This window comes from Neomonachus schauinslandi, chromosome 8 (genome assembly GCF_002201575.2).
Source record: "Neomonachus schauinslandi chromosome 8, ASM220157v2, whole genome shotgun sequence".
NCBI classification, from domain to species: Eukaryota; Metazoa; Chordata; class Mammalia; order Carnivora; family Phocidae; genus Neomonachus; species Neomonachus schauinslandi.
The window spans coordinates 59,175,565-59,195,170 of NC_058410.1; the positions used below are offsets into that span (position 1 = coordinate 59,175,565).

A 19,606-nucleotide genomic window follows, 5' to 3' on the forward strand; every position below is an offset into this window, starting at 1 on the left:
GCTAGAGCTTTTGCAGCTGACTTTCTGCTAAATAATATAATTATGCAAACATTGTTAAAGGGAGTTCAAAATGTTTGCCTGTTGAATATTTTTTAAAGGTTTAAAAACTGGCAAGATAGTTTTAAGCACCACTATATACCAAACTTTGTTGAGTTGTCCCTGGGTTTTGAGTGGCTGTGAGATGGACTAGCCTGAGATGACCCACATCTGAAGACTGAGTAAATATCCATCCATAGGCAAGGCAGGTTGGGGGACTGGACCTGTGCTGCCCGGCATGGTCAGAGAAGGTTAATATCAGTTACAGTGATGGGAAATTCAACAATAGATGGGATCTCCAGTAGATATACAGAACACAATAACAAAAGAACCGGAGATCTACTCATCATTCAAAAGAACCTGAAGCTGAAAATAGAAACCATTCATAGGGGTAGGACTGAATCAAGAAAAAAGTACAGGAGAAGTTCTGCTCCATAGGAGCTTACACACCCTTCCTAGAAAAAAGGCTGGGACTCAGGCACAGGGGAATCAGACAACACATCAGGGACAAGAACTCAGGTGCATAATTAAAGTGACAGCAGCTGACTTGATTGGGGCTACTGCCATTCCCTCTTCCCAAAGGCAGAAATGTTCTAAGCAGTCGTACAGATTGAAATCTAGAGGTGATGCATACACAGCTCCAATAATGAAGAGACAGGAAAAACAGAGACTGTTTCCAGTGTGCCTGTCTCCTTGAATATGTCTCTCTAGCTCCCCCTCTCTCTTGCTTGCCTTTCTTTTCTCCTTGCTCCTCACTGTTCAAAGGCTTTATGTGGTCAAATTATGCTTTGGAGCATTTTCCTTAATTATTAAATGTTTATTTTTCTTATTCTGAATATTTAAAATAATTGAGTATAGGGTGCCTGGGTGGCTCAGTCGGTTAAGCGTCTGCCTTTGCCTCAGGTCATAATCCCAGGGTCTTGGGATCGAGCCCAGCATCGGGCTCTCTGCTCAGCGAGGAGTCTGCTTCTCCCTCTCCCTCTGCCTACTTGTGTTCTCTCTCTCTCTCTGTCAAATAAATAAAATCTTTAAAAAAATAAAATAAAAATGAAATAAAATAAAATAATTGAGTATTTTATATTTTACTAATATATAGTCAGTAGCCCTCTGTAGAATTCCTAACACTGCTTTTTTTTTTTTTTCTAAGATCTTATTTATTTATCTGACAGAGAGACACAGCATGAGAGAGGGAACACAAGCAGGGGGAGTGGGAGAGGGAGAAGCAGGCTTCCCGCTGAGCAGGGAGCCCGATGCGGGTCTCGATCCCAGGACCCTGGGATCATGACCTGAGCCAAAGGCAGACTCTTAACGACTGAGCCACCCAGGCGCACCGCTAACACTGCTTTAACCAACTTTTTATTCACTGGACTAAACATTGCAATTAATCCAAACTGCACAAAACGGATTCAGGTTTTTAAAAAATCTCTACACTACCAAAAATTAAGATCATACATGCTTCCTAAATATTCACAAATGATAAAATGGTTAATTATTTTGCATTCATTTCATGACATATTATGCACTAAAATATTTAAAAATCACTTAAAAAATTTTTTAAATCTTTAAAAAACTTAAAATCTGAACCCATGACTACAACTAGGTAAAATTTTTATAATTTTAGATGTTAAGAGAATATGGAAAAACAACAACAACAACAAAACCACGGTTCATAGACAGAAAGACAGACAAATGGTTAATTATATATTTTTTTGGTATTATGTTACTTGGGCGTTTAATCATATTTCTTAAAATGACATATATGTCCCTCACCTATACTTCTTGAGACAAGTGCACAAGCTCACATAATATGGTCTGTTTCACAGAATTATTACCATAAAAATGTTCAGCCTGTTCCACTATGATACTTTTAAAATAAAGCATTTCAAAGAATCTAGTGTCTTTGACAAATGAAGCTGTAACTTCATGGATCTAAAAGAAAACAAAAACAGAAACAAAATAATCTTTCCCTGATAGACATGAAAGGAAGGTATCACTCAACATAGTTAGAATGCAGTGAGTTCAGGGAAATCTCTATCTATGACCTCCTAATCAGCTCTGGTCCCCAACTCTATCCTTCTTCATCCTCCTGAAAGAACTAGTTTCATTTGGAATTCAGAATTTGTCTCTTATCTTCAGTATTTCTGCCGAGAACACCAGAAGACTAACTTTTTGCCCTTCTGCTTTCTGACATGTCATTTTTGGCTTCTAATTCGAATGCACTTAAATCCTCCACAAAATTAAATTATGATTATGCATTCACTTACCTCTTATTCCTTAAAAGTAGTTTTCTTTCCTATGACTTTGTAGTAGCAGGCTGATAAAGGCCTGCTTACATGTGCAACTTTATTAAATTAATATACATTCAATGGAAACATTCAGATATGATTATTTTACTATTCATAATATGTAATTTGCTTCCTTTGAGAAATCATTTATTCTTCCAACAAATAACTTCAATAAAACACAATAGCATAAGATTGAATACATGGATAGGCTTTTTTTGTTATGAGGAAATATAAATGCTTATTAAAAATACAGACCTTTCCCATAAGAACTTCTTAAGCATCAGTTCTAAAAAGATGAAATAAAAGGCATTTTTTATAATAGTATTAAAATTTATGGCAGCTTAAACTGAAATAAGATTCTGATATGGAAATGTTTACTTTTTATTGTTGATAACTTCAGATTCATTGCCACTATATTGTTTTGGCTGCTAGCTATGACCTAGTTTTCATTTGTTGTTATGCTTTATTTATTTTTTAATCCTATGACAAAAAACAAAAATACTGAACATTTTAAATAGCATCAAAGATTTTTATATTGACTATACTAAAAAATATTAGTAGTAATGAATATAAATTTGGAGTGCTGACTCTGAGGCAGAAGCATGCTTGACTAATTCAAGGAGACAGGATGATTGAAGAAAAGAGAGGGAGGGATGGGGTGCATAGAGAAGGTAAGGCCAAAAAGAAAACCAAAGGGCAAGATATAGGGCTATAGAGGTCTTTAGATTTTATTATATATATGCAGTGGGAAGCCATTGTGGGTTTATGAGCAGGATGGTGACATGATCTTATTTATGTTTTCAAAGGCTCACATTGGCTGCTGTGGGACTACAGGATGTACAAGACTAGAATCAGGGTAATGAGAATGGTAGCTTGAGGTAGGTTGTTTTGTACTGGGTGGTAAGGTGTGGTTTGATTCTGGATCTAGAAACCTACTGATTATACCCTTTACCAAGTTCACTTATTGTTAATATGCTTTATCATTTCTTCACCCTCCTTTCTCTCTCCCCCTCCCCCAAGCCTTGTTCAAATCTGAATTATTTGAGGGTAAGTTATATTCATCATACATCATAGCCCCTTACTTCTAAATTCTTCAGTGTGTATTTTCTAAGAACAAGGATCATCCTTTACATAATCACAGTGCAATTATCAACTTCAGTAAATTTAATATTGATACAGTATCTAATTTTATCTAATTTACCATTTGTATTCCAATCTTGTCAGTTGACCCAGTAATGTTCTTAATAGCATTGGTTCCCTTCCAGTACAAATCTGGTATTGCATTTAGTTGTCATGTCTATTTAGATTCCTTTAATATGAGGCATTTTCATAAACCTTCTTTTCTTTTATGGATGTATTTTAACGTAGAGACAACTGACAGGACTGAACATTTATGCAGATAGATTTGATGTGGACTCTGGGGGAGGTTAAGGATGACTCCAAGATTTCCGTCTTCAGAAACTGAATGGATCTCATTTATTGTGGTAACTAATGCTGCAAAGACTGTGGGCAGGTGGGAATTGAAACCTCTAGGGAGGTGCCTCTTGTGAAAGAGACTTCTAGTATTCATCCATATTTCCTCTTCTGGAAACACTGGAGTATTACAATTCCCCACCACCTGACAGCTATATGAAACTGTGAGCAGTTCTGGCTAACAGGTTGTAAGCTGAAATGATAGTATCAAGTCTCAGGAGAAGCATTCTCTTACCCTGTCTCATTGTCCAAGGAGGCTGCATATTTCAAGCAGTGCAACTGCAGGATGGTGGAGGCTCCATCAGTCAGCAATGCAGACTGATGGAGAATAGTCATCCTAGAGAATTGTTCCTTCCCACAGTAGACTTTGCATGACCAAATAAACATTTGTTATGTCAATTCACTGAAATTTTGGGATTTATTACTACCTAGCCTATCTTGACTAAGTCACCATTAGACATTCAAGTGAAATGATAAGTAGACATTTAGATATAAAATCCTGGAAATGGAGTCAGGTCAGTTCTGTAAATGTTTGGGAATCACCAACATATATATGATAGAGGCATGAGATTCCCCCAACTAGTGAATATAGGTATAGATAATTGATTGATAGGTGATTGACTGAGACATACCAACATATACTCCTATACCTGTACATATATAATGACCTACTCCTCAATCAGCTGCTATAGACAATCAGTCCAGAAAAAGGCATCTAACCTAAGACAGTGACTCAAAGTCTTTCTGCAGGATTTTTCAAATTGGAACTAAAGGAGTCAGCCTCTCTTAGGTGGTAGGAATCAGAGACTATAATCTATAAGGGTCAAGAACTGTCAGAAGTCATATTCCAAGCTATGTGAATGAAACTTGCAACAATAGGAGAGAACAAATTGGAAGTAGAGAAAAAAAGATAAGCGAATTTCAACAACTTTCAATTCCCTGGTTCTCACTGCTCTTCAGGCCCTTTCTTTCAGGTCTTTCAGATGATTTGGTCATTTAAGAATACCACTAATTATAATAGCCAATAATTACCATATTGTCCTAATCTAGTTTGAACTAGATTTCCATAACTTATAGCCCAAAGAATGCTTGTTAGTAAATGGTTATTACCAAATTAACAAAATATTATAAACTTTTAACGTAAAAAAAAACTAATCATGGTGGGACACCTGGCTGCCTCAGTTGGTAGAGCATGTGACTCTTGACCTCAGGGTTGTGAGTTCAAGCCCCATGTTGAAACAACAAAAACAATTCATGGCTTCTCCTGTTTTTAAAAATCCATCATTTACTTCCTGTCCTTTCCCCCACTTAGGATCCTATTCTAATGATCTATTGATGCATACCAAACCACTGCGACACAGTAGCTTAAAATGACAATCAGTTGTTTTGCTCATCAATCTGCAATTTGGGCAGGCCTCTATGGGGAAGGCTCACCTCTGTTGCACATGCTATCAGCTGGAGACCTGACCAAGAAGGCCCACCCACATGGGTGATAAGTTGGTGCTGGCTGTCAGCTGATCAGCCAGGCCTGAGATGTCTCTCCATATGGGTCTCTCAGTATGACCACAACATCTTCACAGATGAGACTGGATCCCAAGGGCAAGCATATCAAGAGAGATAGCCAAGCAGAAGCTATATCATCTTTTATAACCTAGCCTCAGAAATCACACAGTATCACTTCTGCCACACTATACTAGTCATACTAGTCACAACAATCACAAAGTCTTACCCAAATTCAGCGAAGTACATAGATGCCACCTTTTGATGTGGGAGTGGCTAGATTCGAGAATAATATGAGGGAAGGGAGAATTATTATGGCCATTGCTGAAAAATTTAATCCAGCATAGGTGCTTAACGGTATATAAAAACTAAGACTACTGGGCATCTGGGTGGCTCAGATGGTTAAGCGTCTGCCTTCGGCTCAGGTCATGATCCCAGGGTCCTGGGATCGAGTCCCACATCAGGCTCCCGGCTCAGCGGGGAGCCTGCTTCTCCCTCTGACCCTCTCCCCTCTCATGCTGTTTCTCTCTCGCTCACTCTCTAAAAAATAAATAAATAAAATCTTAAAAAAAATAAATAAATAAAAAATAAAAACTAAGACTACTGTATGTAAACCACAGGGATATGTGTTTTAGTTCCATATGAAAAATATTCATTCATTCATTTACTCACCTATCCATTAATTCATTTGTAAAATAAAAACTTATTGAGAGACAAAGATTCTAGGCGCTTTGCTAGATGCTGGAACAGGGCCAATAGTCAGCCAATATATACTTAGTATATTCTACAATTCACTTACAGCCATTATTCATTCTTATTGGGTCTGTGTCCATTCAGATGTCTTGCTCTCCAGGTTGTCAACTATTCTGAATATCATCCCTTTGCTGGGGGAATAGCAAGGAGGACAGAAATCTTCCAGGAAGACAGATTAAGGGAGGAGATCATGGTTTGGTATACCTCTACAGACGCTGCTAATCTAATGTTGGATTCCTTAGAACTAGAATCCAAGACAGAGATTCTTGTGAAAGGGATTTATTTAGGAAGTGCTCTCAGAAAGGGAGGGAGGAAATCAGGACAGGGCAGGGAATGGAAGCTAAGCATGTGGTCTTGGCTGGAGACTCACATTAACCTGGTCCCAAAAGGAGCTCTGGAATATGACTTGTAGCATACAGTGGGTCCTATCTTGAGGCAAAGAAGCCATATTTCAGTACACAAGTGGCCACTGGACATGACTGGTATGTTTATGTGTGTGGGGGGGCGGTGTATATGGGGGGAATAGGCATAACTTCTTAGGTGGGGCAACTCCACTTAAGTGGAAGCAATTCTCTAAAGATGCAGTTGTGAGCCTTTAGCATCCAAAACCAATAACAGCTGGGGATGAATACAACTATCCAAGAAAGAAGTTCTTTTTTTTTTTATAGTTTCAAGTTATTATTTAAATTCCAGTTAGTTAACATACAGTGTAATATTAGTTTCAAGTGTAGAATTTAGTGATTCACACTTACATATAATACCCAGTGCCCATAAAAGTGCCCTCCTTGATACCATCACCCATTTAACCCATCCCGCCACCTAACTCCCTTCTAGCAACCCTCAGTTTGTTCTCTATAGTTAATTTCATTTCCCTCTCTTTTTCCCCTATGTTCATCTGTTCTGTTTCTTAAATTCCGCATATGAGTGAAATCATATATTTATCTTTCTCTGACTGACTTATTTCGCTTAGCATAATACTCTCTAGCTTCATCCACGTCATTGCAAATGGCAAGATTTCATTCTTTCTGATGTAATATTCCATATATACAAAAATATATATGAATATACCACATTTTCTTTATCCATACATCAGTCCACAGACATTTGGGCTCTTTCCATAGTTTGGCTATTGTTGATAATGCTTCTATAAACATCAGGATATATGTGCCCCTTTGAATCAGTATATTTGTGTATCCTTTGGGTAAATACCTCGTAGTACAATTGCTGGGTCATAGAGTAGTTCTATTTTTAACTTTTTGAGGAAACTCCATACTGTTTTCCAGAGTGGCTACACCCATTTGCATTCCCACCAACAGTGTAAGGGTTCCCCTTTGCATCCTCACCAACATTTGTTGTTTCCTGAGGTGTTCATTTTAGCCATTCTGGTCAGTGAGAGGTAGTATCTTATCATGGTTTTGATTTGTATTTCCCTGATGACGGGTGATGTTGAGCATCTATTCATGCATCTGTTAGCCATTTGAATGTCTTCTTTGGAGAAATGTCTGTTCATGTCTTCTGACCATTTTTTAACTGGATTATTTATCCTTTGAGTGTTCAGTTTGATAAGTTCTTTATACATTTTGGATACTAACCCTTTATCAGATATGTCATTTGCAAATATCTTCTCCCATTCCATAGGCTGCCTTTTAGTTTTGTTGATTGTTTCCTTTGCTGTGCAGAAGATTTTTTATCTTGATGAAGTCCCAATAGTTCACTTTTGCTTTTATTTCCCTTGCCTCCACTGACATGTCTAGTAAGAAGTTGCTGCAGTGAGGTCAAAGAGATTGCTGCCTGTGTTCTCCTCTAGGATTTTGATGGCTTCCTGTCTCACATCTAGGACTTTCATCCATTTTGAATTTATTTTTGTGTATGGTGTAAGAAAGTGGTCCAGTTTCATTCTTCTGCATGTTGCTGTCCAGTTTTTCCCACACCATTCGCTGGAGAAGTTGTCTTTTTTCTATTGGATATTCTTTCCTGCTTTGTCAAACATTAGTTGACCTTACAGTTGTGGGTCCATTTCTGGGTTTGTGTTCTGTTCCATTGATCTATGTGTCTGTTTCTGTGCCAGTACCATCTTTGTCTAGTTTTGGAATCAAGGTAATGTTGGCCTCATAGAACAAATGTGGAAATTTTCCTTCCATTTCTATTTTTTGGAACAGTTTGAGAAGAATAAGTATTAATGCTTCTTTAAATGGCTGGTAGAATTCCCCTGGGAAGCCATCTGGCCCTGGACTTTTGTTTGTTGGAAGATTTTTGATTACTGATTCAATATCTTTGCTAATTATCGGTCTGTAAAAAATTTTTATTTCTTCCTGTTTCAGTTTTGGTAGTTTGTATGTTTCTAGGAATTTACCCATGTCTTCCAGATTGCCCAGGTTGTTGGCATATAATTTTTCATAATATTCTCTTATAATCGTTTGTATTTCTGTGCTGTTGATTGTGATCTCTCCTCTTTCATTTGTGACTTTATTTATTTGGCTCCTTTCTCTTTTCTTTTTGATAAGTCTGGCTAAGGGTTTAGCAGTTTTATTAATTCAAAGAACCAGCTCTTTGTTTCACTGATCTGTTCTGCATCTATATCATTTTTGTATCTATATTATTGATTTCTGCTCTAATCTTTATTATTTCCCTTCTTCTGCTGGCTTAAAGCTTTATTTGTTGTTTCTTTTCTGGCTTCTTTAGGTATAAGGTTAGGTTTCTTAGTTGGGATTTTTCTTGCTTCTTGAGGTAGGCCTGTATTTCTATATACTTTCTTCTTATGACCACTTTTGCTGCATACCAAAGATTTTGGACTCATGTTTTCATTTTCATTTGTTTTGTGTATTTTTTTATTTCTTCTTTAATTTCCTGGTTGGCCCATTCATTATTTATTTAGCAGGATGTTCTTTAACCTCTGTATATTTGTGGTCTTTCCAGATTCTTTCATGTGGTTGAGTTTAAATTTCATAGCATTGTGGTGTGAAAATACGCATGGTATGATCTCAACCTTTTTGTACTTATTGAGGCCTGATTTGTGACTTAGTACATAATCTATTCTGGACAATGTCCCATGTGTACTCAAAAAGAATGTGTATTCTGCTGTTTTAGGATGAAATGTTCTGAAGATACCTGTTAAGTCCATCTGGTCCAGTATGTCATTCAAAGCCATTGTTTCCTTGTTGATTTCCTGCTTAGATGATCTGTCCATTGCTGTAAGTGAGGTGTTAAGGTCCCCTACGATTACTGTATTACTATAAACAAGTTTATTTATGTTTGTTATTAATTATTTTATATATTTGGGAGCTCCCAAGTTGGGGGGATACTTACAATTGTTAGATCTTCTTTTTGGATAGACCCTTTGATTATGATATAGTGCCCTTCTTCATCTCATTACAGTCTTTGTTTAAAATCTAGTTTGTCTGAGATAAGTATGGCTTCTCTGGCTTTCTTTTGATGTCTGTTTGCATGATAAATATTTCTCCATCCCCTCACTTTCAATCTGAAGGTTTCTTTAGGTCTGAAGACATATAGATGCGTTTTGTTTTTTTATCCATTCTGACACCCTATATCTTTTGACTGGAGCAATTAGTCCATTTACATTCAGTGTGATTATTGATAGATATAAATTTAGTGACATTTTATTATTTTTTTTGTTGCTGTTTCTGAAGATTTTCTCTGTTCCTTTCTAGTCTTTGTGACTTTTGGTCTTTCTTTCCCACTCAGAGTCCCCTTTAATATTTCTTGCAGGGCTGGTTTAGTAGTCATGAACTCCTTTAGTTTTTGTTTGTCTGAGAAACTTTCTCTCTCCTTCTATTCTGAATGATAGCCTTGCTGGATAGAGTATTCTTGGCTACAGATTTTTCCCATTCAGTACATTGAATATATCATGCCACTTTCTTCTGGCATGCCAAGTTTCTGTGGAGAATTCTGTTGCTAACCTTATTTTGTCTTCCCTTGTCAGTTAGGAACTTCTTTTGTCTTGTTGCTTTTAGGATTTTTTCTTTATATTTTGCAAATTTAACTATGATAAGTCTTGGTATTGGCCTGCTTTTGTTAATTTTGATGGGAGTTCTCTATGCCTCCTGGATTTGGAAGTCTGTTTCTTTCCCCAGATTAGGGAAGTTTTCAGCTATAATTTCCTCAAGTAAAACTTCTGCCCCTTTTTTTCTGGGACTTCTAGGATTCAAATGTTATTACATTTCAAGGAGTCACCGAGTCCCCTAAGCCTACTTTTGTGATTCAAGATTTTCCTTTCCCTCTTTTGTTCAGCTTCATTATTTTCCATAATTTTATCTTCTTTATCACTTACTCATTCCTCTTCTTCTTCCATCCGTGTGGTCATTACATTCAGTTGGTTTTGGTTTTGACAGTTATTGCATTTTTCATTTTGGCCTAATTAGTTTTAAGCTCCTTTTTCTCTACGGTGAGTGTCTCCCTTATGTCTTTTATGCTTTTCTCAACCCCAGCTAGTATTCTTATGATTATTGCTTTGAATTCTGGATCAGGCATATTACTTATATCTGTTTTGATTAGATGCTGTGACCTTTTCTTGTTCTTTCTTTTGGGATGAATTCCTCCATCTTGTCTTTTGTCTAGGTCTCTGTCTTATTCTTTGTGTAGGAAAGCCTGTTATGTTTCCTACTCCTGAGAGTAATGGCTTTATGAAGAAGAGGTCATATAATGTCCAGGGCCTGGCACTTCAGGAAACATCTCTGGTGTATGCTGTGTACACTCTGCTGCTGTGTTATGGCTGCTTTACCCCTCAGATCAGTCCTCTGCAGAGTTTCTCCTTGCTTGCAGTGGGTAGTGTTTGTACCTTGGCCAAAGTGTGGCAAATTTTAACTAGGTATGCTCTGGTCTGCTTGTTAAGGGAGACCTGATGCTATTTCCACTAGAGCTAGAACTCTGTAAAACTCTATGGTCAGCAGACGTGGTGTGTGTGCTGGGGTTTGTGCTGGTCTTCTGGGGAGGGGCCCACTGTGCTGGTTATTAGGCACACTTGCCCTAGAAAAGCAGTACCACCTGAGCTTGGGGGGGTGCGCAGGGCTTGGTGTAAGCAGGTTAGGCGGCCAGTTGATGTTGTCCTATTTACTGAAGTTAGTTCATGCTGAGGGGTGGGGGAGGGAAATGGTGCCAGCCAGCTCCTTTATCCCCAGAGAGGGGAGTTCGAGTTTGCTGCTGTCAGGCAAGCCCTCCTGGAAGACTGAATAATTTTCCCTTGTGCATTGTAGGTGTTTTTCAGGTCCCTGTTTTCACAGTGTCTGTGTCTGAGTTGCTTGCCTGCCTGGACCAGCACAGTGCACTTTGGGCTGTATCTTAGGCAGCTAGCTGAGCTTTAAAACTCCAAACTTTAGGGATCTGCTGTGGGGGGGAACTGCACCGGTCTTCTGGGGGAGGGTCTTGCCACACTGGGATTGATGCAGGTTTGACACAGAAAGGCAGTCACACCACAGTGCAAGAGTATGGGGTTTGGAGCAAAGCACCCTAAAGAGCCAGTGTCCAGGTTAGCCACCCTCAGCAGGTGTCTCTGCACTTCTGCTGAAAGGTTTGTCCCCAGAGAGGTAATGCCACCTCTCTCAGATGTGATCCAAGAAGGGGGAACTGTCTTTCCCAATGTGTCTCAGGAGATCCTCAGATCATACCATCTGTCCCCAGTTTACCTGCCTGCCTTCTCCACAGGAACACTACAGTACCTTCAGGGCTCCATACCAGCCACACGGTGGACCTCTAAAACTGCAGTCTTTGAGCTTCACTGGTTGTAAAAACTCACAAAAATTGACCCCTCTCATTTTCCCAGTCGATGGCTTTGGGAAAGGTTTTTCCCTGTTCAATCCCCTGTGCACTCCTCCTCACTCTCTCTCGTCTCTCTCCGTGATCAGGACTCCCTCCCCTCTGCAGCAGCTGAATCTGTTTCTCCCCCAAACCATGTCTCCACACCTCCTACCTTCCACAATGTGGTCCCCTCTCTCCCTCTGGCCGTGCAGTTTATTCTGTCAATCCTCAGACTGATTTCCCAAGAAGGAAGTTCTGATTGGGGCACAAACATATTCAATATATTATCTCCTCCTGAATGTTTTACTAGAAGTTATGTACCTCAACCTGACATCTAGGCATAAACTGAGAAGAGAATTTGATGAGCACCTAACTATAGAGTGATGGCAAGTCTTACACATTGCCTGCTGACTACAACTCTCTTTGTTTGAAGATGAGTGTAGAAAAAGTCAACATAGTGTTTATGAAGGGGGATTTCAGGAACAAGAAAGAACATTAAATTGAACAAATAATGGATCACTGAAAATTTTTTATTACACACAAAAGCCTGGGTGATTTTAATAGTTTTATCGAGATAGAATTTATATATCATAAAATTCATTTATTGAAATAATTGAAATATTTTATATTTACTGAGTTGTACAATCATCACATCTAATTTTAAAACATTTAAATCATCATTAAAAGAAATCACATACCCATATACAGTTATTTTCCATCCCCCTCCCCTACCCCCAGCATTAGGCAAGCATGTTGTATCATGTATCTATGCTTCTTTCTTTTTTATTGCTTCTTATTGCTGAAGAGTATTGTACTATATTTTTTTATCCAGTTGATGTGCACTTGTGTTGCTTCTGTTTCTTAGCTATTGTGAATAACGTTAATATAAACATTCATGTACAAGTCTTTATGTGGACATTTTCATTTTTCATCTCCCTTAGGTAGATTCCAAAAAGTAGAACTGTTGGGTCCTATGTTAAATCAATGCCTAACTTTTTGAGGAATTACCAAACTGTTTTACAAAGCAGCTGTACCATTTTACATTCCCACCAACAGTGTATGAGGGTTCCAATTTCTTCATATATTCCAACACTTGTTATTATCTGACATTTTCATTATGTCCATTCTAGTGCATGAGAATCTTGCCATTTTTTGATTTGCATTCCCCTGAGAGCTAATGTTTTTGTTGTTGTTGTTTATATGCTTATTGGCCATTTGTGCATCTTCTTTGCAGAAATGTCTATTCAGATCTTTTGCCTATTTTTAATTGGATTATCTACCTTTTTGCTATTGAGTTGGAAGAATTCTTTAACTATTCTGGATATAAGTCCACTATTGGATATACGACGTGCATGTTATGTTCTTCCATTCTGTGGGTTGTTTTTTTTTTTTTTTTTTTTTCTTGAGGATAACTTATGAAACACAAAAGGTTTGTTTTAATTAAGTCCACACTTGTATTTTGCTATCACATCTAAGAAACCATGAAGATTTTCCCCTATAATTTCCTCTGAAAGTTTTATAGTATTAGCTGTTACATTTATGACTGTGATCCATTTTTAATTATTTTTTATTTATTTATTTTATTTATTTTATTTATTTTTTTTTTAGAGAGCACAAGTGGGGGGGGGGGGGGGCAGAGGGAGAGAGAGAATCCTAAGCAAGCTTCACACCTAGCAGGGAACCTAACACCGGGCTCTATCTCACAACACTGAGATCATGACCTGAGCCGAAATCAAGAGTTGGAAGCTTACCGACTGAGCCACCACTAGCCCCTAAATTATTTTTTGTGTATGGTGTGGGGTAGGAGTTCAATGTCATCTTTTTGCATGTGGCTATTCAACTGTTCTAGTACCATTTGCTGAAAAGGGACTCTTTCCCACTGAATTTTCTTGGGCACTTTCATCAAGTAAGCGGAGTGATTTTAGAAAAGCATTTAGTATCCTTGGTTTGACAAGTCCCTGACCTATATCAAAGAAGAGCAGATTTTTCGGAAAAAACAGGGTGATATTAAAACAATAAGAAACAGAGAATGAGATAAAGTGTGTAAAATAAGGAATGAAAGTAAGAAAATAAATGATATAACAGAAATATTAACATACACAGTGGAATACAGAAAAGAAACTATTGGATGGCTAACCTCTTCCAGTATATATATGTATATGGAATATATATGGAATATATATTGGAAAAAACTGTAAGGTAGACTTTGATAGATACGGAAGACAGGAATAAAAACACAATATAAGAATTTTAGGTGTTTTTCAATAAGAAGTCAGAATAATTAGAAAAATGATTAAAGATATCGTTGAAGAAAGAACCCCTAAGTAAAGAAAAGATGTTAGTATACAGATGAGAAATGCTTAGATCTTTCCTAGGAAAAATCCAAAAGAAGTCTGCAAATAGACTTATTATAGAATGAAATGTATTAAAGAAAATTTCCTATATAAACATCATATAAAAAATGCTTCCCATGAAAGAGGTGATTAGACTTGAAGATGATCAAGACTGGTCCCTCCAAAATATGCTGCTTTGGCATAAAGATTATTTTGAGTTAAAAGTAATCAAGACCCAGCCAATTTAGGAAAACCTCTTTATCTGCTGCACAACTGCCTGAACGAATTTAGATAGAGGACCGGCTCCAGGAAGAGAGTGGTCACCACAGATAACTACACTATGGTAAGAACCAGGTATGCTAGAGAGGAAGGAACCTAGATCAAAGCCTGTTTGATTGTTGTCCCATTTTTTCTGAGGCCTAGAAAACATTTGTTTACCAAACATTTACTCTTTTTTCATTCCTCCTGAGGATTGCATTCCTTTTCTTTGAAGACCTGGATCCCTACCCCTTTTCCTTAGTTCAGAATGACATACATACCTTGTTTTGGCTGACTGTCTTTGGAATTTCCTATCTATGTGGGTTCTCAGTACATATGCTATTAAATTTGATTTTCCCCTGTTAACCTGCTACATGTCAATTTGATTCCTAGTTAAACTAGATGGACCTTAAAGGGGACAGGAATTTTTGCTCCCCAAAAGACTGCTTCAGTTTACTCTACTAAATAACAAATGTCAGTAGAGAGCAAAAACATTGTAAGTTTCAAGTAAACAAAAACTAAGTAGTCTAGCAATACACTGCTAGATTTCTAAACTCCACTCCAAGAGGTTCTGTTTCATTAATTCTTTTAGGTGATCCCCAGTGAGTGATCTCTCTTTGGAAACATTTGTCTAGGGGCCAAGCACAGATGGCTATTTCAATATAATGTCAAAGTGCTGCATTTGAATAATGGTAAATCATAGACTTTGGCACTAGAAGATATGGATTTGAATCTAGCACTACTATTTACTACTTGTGTGACATTGGATAAGTTATTTAATCATTTTATATCTCTACAAAATTGTATCTCCTATGGTTGTTATAATGTTTAAAATAAATGAGGTAATTTAAGTCTAAAGAAATAAACTAAAGCCTACTGCTTTACTAGTTTTCTTTTACTGTGAAGGTACTGCAACAAAATGTCTCATAATAATATAGGACTTGGGAACCAGTATAGGCAAAGGGAGAAATGGAGAGAAGTTCTACAGCCTGTACAGATGCTGAAAGAGACATCTGCTGAAGAAGCTTGCTTGAAATTTGCTCTATTACGTGCAAGATAAGTTACTCACCAAAAATTCATAACATTTACATTACTAACCAGTGTTTTTGAAGTTGGACTTGTGTTCGCAGGAAATGCCAGAAAAAGTGTTGAGTCTGTTCTCTAAGTGTGCTGGGTGCAAGAAAAGAGGCTATTCAGAAGTTATAGTCACACTTTTATTACATGAGTAAATGGCTAATAGACTGGCACATAATAAACCTCTAATAAATAGGAGCTGTTATCAGCGCCCTGTTCTTCCTTGCTCCATCCTTACCCCTGATGCCTTCTTCCCACTATCCTTAAGTAGTATTTCAATTAGTTTTCAAGAAACCCTCTTACACTCTTACTCTTTTCCTAGAACACTCTCCTTTTGCAACTCTTGACATTAAACCTTAAGAACACCACCTCCTTCATCAATTTCTCTTACAGGGATCCATTCATTCAACTGGTCATTCACTTAACAAGTACTCACTCAGCAAATACCCTGTGCTGGGCACTGTGACAGGAATGAGAAAAGGACAATGGGAAAAACACATGGTCCCTGCCCCCACGGAGCTTATAATCTAGGGGAGGGGCAGACACCAAACAAATACACAAGGAAGTATCTAATTACAAAACGATAAGTGCTAAAAAGGAGAAGTTCAGTGCTCTATGTGTGTACAAGTACCCATTCCAGTATGGACAATAAGAAAGGCCCCCTAAAGAAAAAAATCTTTATTATATTTGTTGAGCACCTATTATGTCACAAGTAGTAGTATCCGTGTTATATATGACATAATATATAAGTACACATGTTAAATAAGACATGAAAGAGAATTAACATATATAGTACAGTGTGATATGTGATATGTAAAAGATAAGCACAAGGGTATTTGAGTAAGTGCTAGGAATCAGGGAAAATGTCCTAAAATAATAATAATAAATAAAATAAATGGTAGCTATTATTCCTATGATGCCATGTGCTCTAAAAAGAGGCATGTAGTGGGTTAAGTGTTGACCCTCCCCCACCAAAGAGCCATGTCCACATCCTAATCCCCAGAACCTGTGATCATGGCCTTATCTGACACGAGTGCATATCACCTTATATACCAAAGCTGTGATTTAAGATTTTGAGAGGTAGAGTTTTTCCTGAATTATCTGGGTGGGCCCTAAATAAAAATACATACATTCTTATAAATATAAAGCAGAGAGTTTTAAGACTTAAGAGAAGGAGGCAATGTGATCACAGATTAGAGCCAAAAGCCAAGGAACTCCTGGAGCCAGAAGTGGAAGAGGCAAGCAAGAGATTCTTCCTCAAAGCCATGGGAGGGAGCACAGCTCTACTGATACCTTGATTTTGGGCACTGGCCTCCAGAACTGTGAGAGAATACATTTATTTATGTATTTATTTTTCAGTCACCCAGTTTGGGGTAATTTCTATTAGCAGCCACAGGAAACTAATATAAAACTAAACCAATTTGTAGATGTACGGAATTGCTTTCTGGAGCTGAAGGAACCTTCGAGGAGAGGAGATCTCAGTTACTACTACCATATGTAAAATACCAAAAAACATAAATATAAAAAACAAAACAACAGTAAAAAGGATACTGGACATGAAATAGCATAATTTTTTTCTGGGAGAACTCTAAACTGTAGTTGTGGGGAGAGGTAAGAGATGAAATCAGAGTATAGCTAAGTTCAGTTAGGTTTTTAAATGGCACAACTAAGGAGCCAAAAGTTCTCTAGGCCCTCGGTACTCAAAGAGTGGTTCTTAGAGCAGCAGCTGGGGCCGTAACGTTGCTACAGAGGTTTTTAGAAATGCAGAATTAGGGACTACATGCCAAATCTTCTAATAGAATCTGAATTTTAACAAGATTCCTGGGTCATCTGTACATACTCTAACATTTAAGAAGCTTGCCTCTAGGGCAATGCTATTGGGAGATTTTCAAAGATTTAAAGCAAATAACTGACAAGGTAGCATCTGCATTTTAGGTCAACCAATCTGGTGGTATTATGAAGAACACATTTAACTGAGATAAAACCCAAGGCAGAGACAAATGACTGCAACAGTAATGGTAAGAGATTATGAAGTTTTGAATGAAGACGGTGGTAACAGAGATGGAAAAAAAAAGACAATTTTAAGAAATATTTAGACCCTAGTCTGATATGTATTCACACCTAGGTTCTATGATGTGTCCCACTTCTTTGTGCTTCTATTTCTAACAGGATCTTAGAATGGGATTATTCTTGTCATAGTTTCTGTTGAAGCACCAACAGATGACAGGATGCTCAACTGAGGATGAGACATTCTCCCTTCTATACCCAGGTTGACAAAAGAAATGCATTCAAGACATTTTTACATGATTCATTGAGGCTTCAACCAGATCAAGGATATTAAAAAAAAAAAAAAAAAAAGAATAAAAGAAAATAAAGGAGTAGCTTTTTTTTTTTTTTTTTTTTTTTTTTTAGATTTTATTTTTATTTATTTGAGACAGAGAGAATGAGAGACAGAGAGCATGAGAGGGAGGAGGGTCAGAGGGAGAAGCAGACTCCCTGCCGAGCAGGGAGCCCGATGCGGGACTCGATCCCGGGACTCCAGGATCATGACCTGAGCCGAAGGCAGTCGCCCAACCAACTGAGCCACCCAGGCGCCCAAGGAGTAGCTTCTTTAGAGAGCTGCCATTCTGTTATGAGCACTGTCAAAAACAAAAAAACAAAAAAAAATCCACAGGCCCCAAATGGAGTTACTTATGTTAAGGCCCCACACCAAAACTTAATACTTAACTGCAGTTTCAATCCCCCCCGGAATGTAAACTTTAACATTCAACATGGAATTTCCCTGACAGCACTAGGAAATCTACTGATAGACCCCCCATTCCCCTAAAACAATGCATTCTTTGCCAATAATTTTCTTTTCTCATTCCCTCTCTGCCTTATAAAACCTTCCTTTTCTACACCTTGAGGGAGCTCTTTTCTATTTGCTAGATGGGATGCTCCCTGATCCATGAATCATTCAAAAAAACAAAAACAAAAACAATTTGATCTTTTAAGTTACTCAGTTGAATTTTTAACAGTACCAACCTTCTGAGGGGAATAGGCATAGGTGTGTAGGACCTTCTAACCTCAAGTCTAGTGAGAAGTACTGCCAGGGGACCATGGGAGAGCTTTGAAATGTGCTTTCTGCAGTTGGAAAATGCAACGAACTAGTGTTGTACTGCTGCCCCCAAAATCTTAAGTGGACTGTAGACTGAGGTGTGACTGACTCTACTACCTCCATCCCAGAAAATGTAGAGGCTAAGGATGACTGGCTGCTTGGTGGTGGAGCCAGGATAGTGCTTTTGGTTTAGGACCAGCCTTTATTCCTAAAACCTATCAGGGCAAGGGATGTAAGCCAAGGAAAAAAGAGCTAGAGTGGTTCATCTTGGGTTCTGTCCAAAAAAGCCATCTGGAAGAGTAAAGAGTTCCTCTCAAAAATGAAGTGTAGATGCACTTCAGGCTTCCCAGGACCTGGACAAGGAAAGATGCATCAGCTAATGAATTGCAGGAGCTGGAAAGGTCTAGTTGGGAACTTCAAGGAGTCCTCAAAGGTGTCTCCAAAGAGAAAGAATCTGTTTTAACCAGGACCTGCCAGAGGTCCCTGCCTTTAGACACAGAGAAGGAAACAACTGGATTTGCAGTAAAGTAAGAAATATCCTGTATCTCCTGACTTCCTGTCATTCTTCCACCGCCTAAAGGCTGTATGTGGCCTTGGAAGTGATAGCAATATGATGTCATGCAATGAAGAAAGAAGAGAGAAGGCCTACTCCACTTCTTCAGTTCAGGCTTTCAGCTCTAAGTAGACTTAAGCTATTGCAAGGGAGAAGAATTAATACTAAACCCAATTATGAAATTTCATTATTACGAATTTCATTATCATATTTCATTATTCATTATTCATATTTTCACTATTAGTAACAAATAGTCTAATATTAAATACTCTACTTACTGAATTGTAATAGTGTCTATGACCTAAAATGACAATGGAAAGTTATAGTATTTAAAAGTCAACAAACAACAACAATAAAGCCATAGATCCCACCAGAGTTTTCATCCAGGAATAGGTACTCTACCCCAATAAAATTTAAAGGAATGGTGAAAGAAAAAAACATTTCATTTTAGTTCTGTTAAAAGCTATGCTTGCTCAATATAGAGATTAAGTTA

The 19,606-nt window shown here is 37.8% G+C and overlaps 1 long non-coding RNA gene across 2 annotated transcripts in view; it reads right to left on the reverse strand.

The window, feature by feature from the left end:
- Positions 1 to 2,587: 2,587 nt before the first annotated feature.
- The window catches only part of LOC110583364, a 29,739-nt gene continuing 12,720 nt past the window's right edge, over positions 2,588 to 19,606 (reverse strand). Inside the window, exon 5 of one of the 2 annotated variants that reach the window (XR_002480502.1) lies at positions 2,588 to 2,607. This is a non-coding gene — a long non-coding RNA (uncharacterized LOC110583364). Of the gene's footprint in view, positions 2,608 to 18,085; positions 18,103 to 19,606 lie in introns of those variants that run through there. The other variant, XR_002480501.1, reaches the window with a different exon arrangement.